Source organism: Vicia villosa, linkage group LG7 (assembly GCF_029867415.1).
Source record: "Vicia villosa cultivar HV-30 ecotype Madison, WI linkage group LG7, Vvil1.0, whole genome shotgun sequence".
In the NCBI taxonomy this organism is placed as follows: domain Eukaryota; kingdom Viridiplantae; phylum Streptophyta; class Magnoliopsida; order Fabales; family Fabaceae; genus Vicia; species Vicia villosa.
In genome coordinates, this window is record NC_081186.1 from 91228762 (window position 1) to 91237908 (window position 9147).

Consider the following 9147-nt stretch of genomic DNA (forward strand, 5'->3'; position numbering starts at 1 on the left):
GATGTAATGTTTTACGAATAAATAAATGATACTAATATTAGCAATTGTAACATAATTTTTATTGGTAAGAAGAGATTTGGAACTAGTGTCAAAGTTGTGGGAGGGAATAGAGAGGAGGGAGGTTTTTAGCAAAGAACAAGATGACATGCGTACTTATGAAAAATACAATAATGTGAATCATGCTTGCGTAGGGGAGAGCGAGAGAGAATTTTTAGATTCTTAATATGTCAAAAATGAATAATCATCTTATCCATATGCCCAGATTATTTATAGACTCTAACCCTTGAGCCAAGTAGTTTATGTTGGCCGCGTGCCCCTTTGTTGAATTATGGGGATAGGAAGATAAAAATTTACCCCTTTATTGGTTTCCTTTATAGATTTTTTAGGATATACTTCATGAGAATTTTCAGTTGAGTTATTGGATGAATCTACAGATGATGATTCAGAAGTTTCTTCAACATATTCTTCACATGTCGCTATAAACTTCTCGTATGATGGAACAAACTCCTTATATGATTCTTCTTTTGATGATTCTTCAGAAGATCTTTAATATATTATTATAGTCTTTTCATATGATATTTCAGGCGATGATGTTTCAAATGTTTCTTCATGTAATTCTGATGAAGATTCTTCAAATGTATGTGAGGTTTCTTTTTAGATATTTTTTGCATCTTTAAGCAATTGGATCATTATACTTTCAGTCCTAAAAACCATCAACAATATTTTTTTACCTCTGTAGTCAAGTTGGATCAGATTTATGATACGTGCTATTGAATCTTAGATATTTATTAGAAACACTTAATTCCAAAAATTTTAATATTTGAGAACCATACTTGAAGATTATCCTCATTTTCACTTAGTGTCTCAATTTCTTAGAAAAATGTATTCATCATTTTCCTTTCCATCTTAGAATTTCATAAATCTATCATATAAGAAAATTATATGTTCTGGAAATTCCCAAAATGCCCTACTGCTTCTACAAAGCTCCACGTGGATGGCTTAAGCAGCTACCATTCCTTTTTCTTATAGTGTCACGCTTCAGGTTTGGAAACTTCAAAATACATCATCTTCTGCTGCTTCTACAAACCTTCCCTTCTTCTACTTTTCATTCCTCCCTGATTTTTAGGGTTTCAAATTTTAAATGTGAATGTTTAAACTTTTAGGATTTCAAATTTTGTGACTATTCATTCTCTCACCTATCAAACATCTCCAAATTATTTTCCTCTTTTTTCTCTTGTGAAACTTCTCTCAATTCTTCGTTCTTTCTCTTTTACTCATGTTTATTGTTCATTTTTATTATTGAGTTTCAGACAGATTCGGTTTTGTTTTTGATTTTGTGTTTTTTTTTCAGGTTTGGTGATGTTGGCTTACGCGGAAGGGGAAGATTTGCCGATGGTGCGACTTCTGATGGCTCCATGTGCAGCGCCTTTGTGACCTAAAAAGGAAGTCGGAAACGAATCGTAACCTTATGACAATACCATTTGATACTCGAAAAACTTAATCGGGTAGGAATTAATTTGCTGAAAAGAACTACTATGTAACCATTTATGTGCTTTGATCATTGTTTTTTATTCCAAGTCTTCTACAACCTTTCTCCGTTACTTGAAACCTGAATAGTATTTCGTTTAGCTTTCGATGTTGCAGTTTTGTGACTGAACCGGTATCAATTGACTAGAATGTAGCTTTGAAATTTACTTGTGAATAGTCTGATCATTCTATCAGTTGTGTGTGTATACAGGTTTTGAGATTTATCAGTTGGGGACTAGAACGGGAACATCGGTTTTGGAGATGGTTATATCTTTTGACTTTTGAGCAGGCTTTTGGAAGGGTATACTTTTTTAACATCTTGAAACAAATCATTTATATTTTTGAGCTTTGTACTATTGTTATTTTTAGTTACAGGTAGTTAAGTACTGGAAATTACAGATTGTTTCCAGTATTTTCATAATGGTTATTGATGTCATTTTCACAGTTTATGTGAGTTTATGCAGGAAATTACAGCTTCTGTACCAACAGATAATTCAAATTACAGCTTTTGACAAACTTATGTTAGATGCAATTTCTTAATTTGGGTTATTATTTGCTTCACACAGCTCTGTTTCAATACTTAGTTTTTATAATAATCATGTTATTCTATATCAACGCAAAATTATAAAACAAGCTTAAATAAGTTGTGGCAGTGGATAGAAAATGAACTTACATAGATGGCTTCTTTACAGGTTACGACATACCGCATTATTGGAATCAGGACTTCACTACGAGAGAACTTGCTTACATGCTTAACTGCATATCCTAGAAAAATAATGTTCTGCCATCTTTGGAGCTGTGTAACATGATCATGCTAGCCTTTACTAAGAAGCTGCCAAAATAACCGAACCGTGCTAAAGGCCAGTTCAAGGTTCAGCAGTTTAAACTGTTCAGTTCAGTTATTTGTTCTAGCTACTGACTGATAGTTGATTACATGTCATGACATTAATTCTTCACTTGGTCTCAAATTTTCCTCTGCACCAGGGAACTTCTTAGAGGACCACTGTATTATGCTGCAGCTATTACTTTCACATGCATAATGTATTGGAGAACTTTGCCAGTTTTGATTGCTGCAGTCGTAAGTTAAATCTTCCAAAATCTTTGGCTACTGGATTAAAATGCATAAACGGTTGAGCGCAAAAGCCTTATCTTGTGATTCCCAAGACCGACATGATTTAATGGTTGTTGTTAATTTAATATTTCAGGTATGGCTGACGTTGTCGGAAGGAGATTTGGTAGTACAAAAAATACCTTACAACAAAAACAAGTCCAAAGCTAGATCAATTGCAATGGCATCTCCTGGATTCTTAGCTTATATTGGGTAAATACTTGTGGACCTGTATTACTTTCTTTTAAATTTCCCTTCCACGTGATAGCCTACTATGTGTATATTTGGTTATGAATCGGTGAAAATCGATTTTGAGTAAATTGATTTTGATTAAAACTGATTTGTGTTGGAACATATTCACTTAAAAGTCTGTCAAACTGATTCTGGAAGTTTTCTTGTCAAACGATAACTCCTTGAACTTCAATGAACTATACCTACAAGTTCAGCCATGCAATATAAATAGGGGCACAGGGCCACAGCAGTAACCACCCTCTATATTAGGCTATTTTATAATGACAATGTTTCAATTCCAGCCAAACCATCTATTAAATAACTAGGGATTGTAAAAAGCAGTTTGTAATTTACCTCTATCGGTCTTAAATCAACAACTCAGGCAAAATAAATTTTGAATCATGTAAATTTACAAGGGAAATGTGCCAAAACATTAAAAATTGGACATAGGAACTAAAGCTAATTTTAAATGAACACAGAATTATTGAAACACATGTTCCTTTTAGCAGAGATTACTTGTGCAAGACCAGAAATAATAATCTTCTTGCCGGACAGAGATGCCGAGTGGCCGTTTCCCTGATTTGAATTTGCAGCCAGGTTCTTCTTATTGACAATGTTAAATATTTTGTCAAAATAGTCATAAAGGATGTCTCAACATTAATTGCTTCCTGTGCAGAGGTCTCTAAGAAAAATAAACCTTTTTTCTCAGCAAACTCTTTTGCATCCTCTGTCGGTACCACATGCTGGTCCTCAAGATCACTTTTGTTTCCTATAAGAATGATGTCTATGTTCTTGTCAGCATGATTATGTTGTTCTTCTAACCATAGGTATGTGATCAAAGCTCGGACGTTTGGTAATGTCATAAACCAACATTGCCTCAACAGCACCCCTGTAGTATGCAATTGTAACTGCTCTATATCTATAGAAAATTCCATTTAAATATATATCAGGAAAATTGCAATCAATATTCAATGTACTTGTAATGATATGAGGTTATAGATGTCAATTTCTTCTTGATTTTGAGCAACACGTCAAGCATGGGTTAGTCGGTGTTACGCCAGATAAGCATCCTTTAGGTGGTCAAGATGTAGATGTTTCATCTCTGGGATGGGCGATATCGGCATTCTCATCTAGAGATAGAAGTTTGTCTCATTTTCTTTTTAGTTGTTAGCTTATGGTTGTTATTCATTCATTTTCTAGAAAAAGAAAATAGATAGAAACAAGATATGACACGACCAAAGGCATTTTGCATGAAGCATTTTAAAGCCCAAGTTCTTCCTTTTTTTTCATCGATTATCTTAAGGTAGCACTGTAAATTTAGTTCTTCATTATCTAAAAGTATCATTTTGTTAAGAGTTATTAGTTCTTGAAACTTTACCATCACTATTATTAGTTTATTATGACCCTTATATTTTGTCAACAGTTTAAATTAAATTCAGAGATTATAGCAGCATGTATCCATGTCCTATTGACATTGGCCATTGTTGTTCATACTTACTCTTACAGTCTTATCGATGTGCGTCTTTATTGTCCTTTTCTGCAAAATATTGCATGAATCATTTATCAGTTTTGCATGTAATTCTAATTTTGAGAGCTGGTCTTGCTCTTGCTGAACATTCATCATCAATCTTGCCTGCTACATAAACATATCATTTAGGTTTGTCTCAAAATGAAGAATGGAACTTTGAACTATTTCAAAGGAATAATGCTCATTCTTTGATATTTTATAGTTTTTGCATTAGGTGCAGGCTATCAAGGCATGCTACTAAGTATCAGGATGTTTTGGAGCTATTAGATCTCTCTCCAAGTCATAGGGAATGGTTCAAGATATGTGTTACTTCAACAAAGAGTTTCTGGGCCATAGTAACGCAAGGGCTCTTTCTTAGTTTAACATGTATCTTGATAATAATAGGGATATAATTTTCTTGCTCTCAAAACCTTTACTAAATTGATGATTAATAAAGTGGATTTCCTTGCTATCAGAATTCGTATTAGTTTTCTTAAGCTTGAACACACAAATTAGGCTTTAGTAATAATATTTATACCGAATGATGCTGCAACAAGTTTTGAATTATGTTTTTCACTTACTGCCGGACACAGTTCATGTTGTGGAGTCTAAGCCTGCCAAAAGATATGGAGATTACTTCCTGCGTCAGGTGGTTAAGGTATGCTTGCCCCTCCGACACTGTCCATATTTTTTAGGTTTCTTGAGAGTTACCATTATTTCTTTTATAACCATTTTCTTATGTGTTATTTAAAGCTTGAAGGAGTGATCAATGAGATGGACAATATAAAGGTAGAGTGAGTTGATACATTTCACACCCTTGCTGGTTGCTCTTTCCAATATGCTTTGCCGCCAAAATTTTGTTCATTTCCCTTTGAAATGGAAGGATGTAGTTAGCTTCCTACATGTGATACTAAATACTAATTATTAAAGTTTATTTTATTTAGAGAACTAATTTATGTTTTCAAATGAGGCATATAGATTCAATGTTTCTTTTATTTTTGCTGGTGAAATTCCATGTTTCTGTTTCTGGTCTAAACTGAGTCTGCAGTTTGCTATTCCTCAGAATCAATGGAAAATAACAAGGCTCTTAAAAATTGACAATTGAAAAAGTTAATCAGCTTCTTAATTTTGTGTAATCATACCATCTGAAAACCTATATAATTTTTACGGTTAACATGTGAATGTGATTAATTTCATAATAGCAGAAGAATTGACATAATTTGTTACTGTATCAACCATCATAATTGGCAATATTTGGTTGAGTAATTGTCTTCAATTTTGTAGCCTTTTTTTCTAAAAATATTCTTTGATTTAATGATAAGAGTTTTATGCTCTTCTGATACCATGTAAATTTTTACGCATTGAAAGGCATGACATTACTTCTAAATCATATGAATATAGTTAGGCAATATAAAAATCTTTTAATAAAATAAAACCATTTTTGAAAAATATATTTATTTATATATAAATATTGACATAAGAAATTATAGAAAAGAAAACAATTTTTAAAATTTGTTAAGTATATAAAAATAATTAGTTGCCATATTAAAAGGGAATGTAGTGTCATTAAAAAGGAAAATGAACATATTAGAAAAAATAGTAGGAAAACAAAATTTCAAAAATAAAACATTAAAAGTACTCAGGAATAATGTTGAAAAAAATAGAATAAAAATATGAGTGACTTATGAAGTTAATACAATTAAAATCCGTCTCATTTATTGAAATTTATACAATAATTGAATAAATTTGTCTCATTAATTTAATTATGGGAAAAAATATATTACTATCCAAATACACAAAAAATTATGCTATTTATTGAAATTTATTTATACTATTAAAATAATTATTGAATAAATATTTGTTTTTTATTTAATGATTTTATCTTATATTATCAATTTTTAATATTTTAATTCATTAAATGAAATCTTTCATTACTCTTTCAAAATATTGAATTTTTTTTATGGGTACATGAAGTTATTGATCAAAATATTGATTATTAACATGACACATGAAGTTACTGATCAATTTTTTTTAATTAATTATACGTTCATTATTATTTTTTCACGGGTAACCAAATATTTTTCTATTAACAAATATACATCTGAAACAAATGCGCGTCCCGTACCAGAACCCGTGCATTAATTATTCATTTAATTATTATTTTTTTCACGGGTACCAGACATTTTTCTATTTATATATATATATATATATATATATATATATATATATATATATATATATATATATATATATATATATATATATATATATATATATATATATATATATATATATATGTGAAACAAATGTGCATCCCATACTGCATCAAAATATTTTTTTTATTAATAATATATTCAATTATTATTTTTTCACGAGTATCAAACATTTTCCTATTAAAAAATATATATCTGAAATAAATGCGCGTCCCATTCCAGAACCCGTGCGGACGCACGGGTTTGTTACTAGTTTCTTTAAGGGTGTCTCACACTTCTTTTGAAATACTACATGAAAAAACATAATAGCACTCTCTAGTATAATGGAATTTTCCATATATCTACCATTGATCTTAAGCTTTTTTCTAACCAAACAGGCCTTTAATTGCTTAACTCTAGTCTATATCAAAACAATAATATCAGGTTTTAACTTTAGGAGACAAGAGCTAATCTTCCAAAGTTTACCCGCTTTATTCAGCCGCCTTACATTCTAAGAGTGTGTTTGGATGGAGCATTTTAACGAGGGAAAGTAATGTTTTGAGGGAATTTAAAATGATTTGACCAAAATCCATTGTTTGGATACAAAAATGAAGAATTGTTAAAATGATGGAAATTTATGGAGTATTTCATCTAAGTTAAATTTAATCATTTTGAAATGACACCAAAAACCAAAGAATTTGAAATTCCTCTCATGTTCCATAGAATGTATTTGTTATTATTATTTCTTCAACTTTTACAAATTGGTCCTCATATTTTCCAAAATTATAAAATTGACCCCAAAAATTTTTAAAAAATTGCAAATTGGTCCTTGATAATTTTTAAAATTTACAATTTGGTCCTTCAAATTTTTAAAAATTGCAATTTGGTCCCTACTTTTCAATTTTTTAATTTGGTCCAAAAATTTTATATTTTATAAAAAATGACCCAAAAAATCTAACAATGAATTACCTTAATACTTCATCCAAACAAAATAATTTAAAATAAATGGATTTCAATTGAATCATTTGAATTGCTTTGAATTTTAAATTCCCTTAAAATTTCTAATTACCTCATCCAAACACACTCTAAGAGACTAATATGATTCCCTATCAAAGGCCCATTTGTGGATCATGCAAAATCCCTAAGGCCTCAAATCCATTTTCACAATTAACAATAGATGACGATCCAACAAAAACTTGTTTCTTACCTTTGTCTCTAAAAGATTTACTCACCATTGCCTAGTCTTCACCATGATCACTATTTTGCTGCTTTGGAGTCTCCTCAATTGGAGTTGCTTCTTGGTTAATATAGCGTATGGTCCTTTCATCATAACAACAATATTATTAAACTACACATTATTAACACTTAACAGAGCATACACCTCTAATGCACATATTATTAAACTTCTAATGCACATAAAAAAACAAGAATAAATTGCATACAGTGTGTTAATTAGTTTGCATGCAGTGTGTATGTGCAATTTATTCTTGTTTTTTTATGTGCATTAGAAGTTTAATAATATGTGCATGACTGTGTTATTAATATTTCGCTGCTACTACACATTATTAACACTTAACAGAGCATACACCATTTTTTTTATGTTAACATATCACATTAAAACAACAATGATAATACAATACACATGTCAAATATAAATACCGTAACTACACACTACATATGACCATACTCAATATATAATAACGCATTCATGCACATATTATTAAACTTCTAATGCACATAAAAACAAGAATAAATTGCATACAAAACATAAAGAATAATACATGTGTCAACCACAAAATACAATATACAAACAACACATTAATAAATAAAACAAAGATAATACATAATGCAACAACACATAATAACACAATGGATGATATAAGACATCCCAACAATCATCATGCATAGATCATGGAGTTTAATATCTTAGTTCCCGATTTCATAAATTTATCTCTCAAGCTAACTCTAACTAGGAACTCACCTTTTAGAGAAGAAGATGATGAAGAAGTTCATGATGACTCAAGCCTCGATCCTTATTCCTTCCAAGTTTTTCCTCATCTTCCTTCTTTTTTCTTTTCTTTCTTTTCTTTCTCTTCTTTATGTTTCTCTCTTTGTCTTGATTTTTACTACTCCCTCCGTCTCATAATAAGTGTCCCATTTGAAGTTTTTCATTGTCTCAAATTAATTGTCCATTTACAATTCCAATGCATCAATCATTATTATTTTTCCACTATTATACCCCTATTTATTAACTTTCACGTTATTCAACTACTATTAATAGGGGTATTCTAGTAAATGATATTAACTTTTTTACTAAAACCAACACATCCAATCATTTTCTTAAAAACCGTGCATTACTCAAATGGGACACTTATTATGAGACAGAGGGAGTAATAGATAGAAAGGCAAGTGTGGTTGGTAGCACGTGGAAGAAAAATGAATGGTTGGAAAAGAGAAAAGAATGAGTGGATAGGAAAAAGGAGATAGACTAGGATGAGTGATGGAAAATAAAGATACTAAAGAAATATTTTAAGGGATACTTCATCTACTAGAGCAATTGACCAATTATTAATATTACTAAA

The 9147-nt window shown here is 30.6% G+C and overlaps 1 long non-coding RNA gene across 12 annotated transcripts; it reads left to right on the forward strand.

Moving 5' to 3' along the window:
• Positions 1–1046: 1046 nt before the first annotated feature.
• On the forward strand, positions 1047–5339 carry LOC131615791 (uncharacterized). 12 transcript variants are annotated; one of them, XR_009287942.1, is made up of 8 exons: positions 1047–1143; positions 1352–1505; positions 1739–1828; positions 2220–2398; positions 2512–2605; positions 2733–2848; positions 3376–5031; positions 5127–5339. It is a non-coding gene; the product is annotated as an uncharacterized LOC131615791 (long non-coding RNA). The 12 variants fall into 12 exon arrangements; XR_009287945.1 differs by having other exon boundaries at positions 1103–1236; XR_009287941.1 differs by lacking the exon at positions 1047–1143 and adding an exon at positions 1973–2072 and having other exon boundaries at positions 1150–1505.
• Positions 5340–9147: the final 3808 nt, after the last annotated feature.